General features: G+C 44.6%; 1 pseudogene; it reads right to left on the bottom strand.

The window, feature by feature from the left end:
• Positions 1-2,101: 2,101 nt before the first annotated feature.
• LOC124546053 lies at positions 2,102-2,219 on the bottom strand (annotated as a pseudogene).
• Positions 2,220-2,503: the final 284 nt, after the last annotated feature.

The raw sequence follows: 2,503 nt of genomic DNA, 5'->3' as shown, positions 1-2,503 counted from the left end.
TCATTACTCTTTATTCATATTGTCACTAGAGTAATCTAATTTTCTTATTTAAACTATTGTCATGATGTAACTCTGATGTGTGAAATGCTGCATGTGTGAAACACTGGTCCGATGTAAGAGAGGGCCTGATGGCCCTAGTCTGATCAGGTTAAATAAATAAATAAATAAATAATACGGCCACTGAAACGATCGTGCGTAAGTGCTGTATGTCTCTTAACCACGTACACTGGCTCTCCAAAACCACACTTCTTGGCATAATTCCCTCCAATTACAGTAAGTAGACTAACGTGACCAAAGGTGAGGCCCAAGCAAGCTGAAACTGAGCGAGACATGTAGACACTATAACAACACAAGTTGAAGTCTTGTTAATTTAGACACAAAAACTGTGCGACGGATTCATCTGCACCTCTGCTCTGTAATGGCTGCCTCCCAGTGCTGAAATTGTATACTTTACGGTTATCTGAAATGCATTCACATAAGAATCACTAATTCGGTGTTGAAACAGAAAAACTGCAAGGAAATGGGTATAGGAACGTTGTAAATACGGAAAGGCGGTGCTCTGTCGCTAAGATCATGCGAGATAAAATGAGCACTTCCTTCTTTATAATCCACTGGAATTAAAATCATGGTCATACTGGAAGCATCAATGAGAATACGTCATAAGAATTATAAAATCACGTGGTCAGCACTTTACGAAGTACATTAATGAGACACAGACGTATTTCTAGTCGCATATGTTGATAACTGAGCGAGCTGAAGGCTCACACAATTAGTGCCGCAATTTTAGTATTCGTCGGTTGATACTCGTATCCGAGTTTTCATGTCTCTCCTGAGATTTCCTTTGTCACGGTTCAGGCTTTGAAGTGTCGTTGATGGCTTAGCAATCCAATCCTAGTGTGGATCAGGCGGCCACATACATTACAGCTGACGGAAGGTGGAGGACGTGGCTGAGCCTGGAGGAGTTTACGTCTCCGGCGTTTGTCATTCTCCATTCTTCGACGTTCCAACTCAAAATTTTGAATTGGCATTTGAGGTAACTGAGCGTCAGCGACTTCGATTTTCTGCTATTTTGGACCAGTTACTCTGATCGATGTTCAAGTTTTTCAGATTTTTCTTGTACTGACCCTTATAACGTTTAAGACGTCCAAATGCTACATGGGCAGCACGTAATCTATACTCCACATCTTTTCCATGACAATATGTTATAAGAATTATAAAATCACGTGGTCAGCACTTTACGAAGTACATTAATGAGACACAGACGTATTTCTAGTCGCTTACGTTGATAACTGTGCGAGCTGAATGCTCACACAATTAGTGCTGCAATTTTAGTATTACACGTAGAAGAATATAAATGAAATGATTAAATGTTCAAATGTGTGTGAATTCCTAAGGGACCAAACTGCTGAGGTCATCGGTCCCTAGAGTTACACACTACTTAAAGTAACTTATGCTAAGAACAGCACACACACCCATACCCGAGGGAGGACTCGAACCTCCGGCGGGAGTGGCCGCGCAGTGAAATGTTTATCATATTACGTACGGCTCTTAGTATCACATGTCGCAGGCGTTAGAGTCATTACAGACTAAACTGTTCATGCGTAACGTCAAATGCTGTCACGAGGGCCAAGAACGGAAGAGCAGAGAGGGCTATGAGACGACGTCAGCCAATAGTACGCTGATCGACCCCTCTCTAGGACGACACCGAGACAGCAGCGGCCTCTCGGCGAAGAGAATATAAGCGCCGCTCCGCCTGTCCACAGCCCGAGTTGAAGACGAACCGTCTTACGAATGCTGCAGCAGTGAGTTATGAACTGTGTTGTTTTGCTTGTATTGAAATTGTGTATAATGAAGGACACTGATTATTTGCATGTCGCCATTTGCTTGCAAAACACCTTTGTGAATACGCACTCCACCTTCAGGCCACAAGTGGCCTACCGGGACCATCCGACCGCCGTGCCATCCTCGGTGGAGAATGCGGATAGGAGGGTCGTGGGGTCAGCACACCGCTCTCCGGTCGTAAGATGATATTCTTGACCGAAGCCGCTACTACTCGGTAGCTCCCTCAATTGCATCGCGAGGCTGAGTGCACCCCGAAAAATGGCAACAGCGCATGGCGGCCAGGATGGTCACCCATCCAAGTGCCGGCCACGCCCGACAGCGCTTAACTTCGGTGATCTGACGGGAACCGGAGTATCCACTGCGGCAAGGCCGTTGCCTATTGTCATTTAGTTTATTAATACTATTTGCTTGAATTTAGCGATCCGAGAAAGCAGGCTTCCTAGGCACCCAATATTACGAGTAGACGAGTGGGCAGAAAACAAAATAAACACCACAAGAACCACCATGATGAATTTCGTAACAGCATAGTTACAAGAACACTATAATTGGAACATTCATAAAACTCTCAGGTAAGTTGGGGCTGTAACTTGAGATCAAACATTCCTTCCTTGGCATGATCTACTGCCGGAAACAGCGTCTTGTACAGGGTGAACCAGAACAC

This window comes from Schistocerca americana, chromosome 8, assembly GCF_021461395.2.
Source record: "Schistocerca americana isolate TAMUIC-IGC-003095 chromosome 8, iqSchAmer2.1, whole genome shotgun sequence".
Taxonomy (NCBI): domain Eukaryota; kingdom Metazoa; phylum Arthropoda; class Insecta; order Orthoptera; family Acrididae; genus Schistocerca; species Schistocerca americana.
The sequence above is the reverse complement of the archived record's forward strand: the minus strand, read 5'-3'. Positions and strand labels throughout refer to the sequence as shown.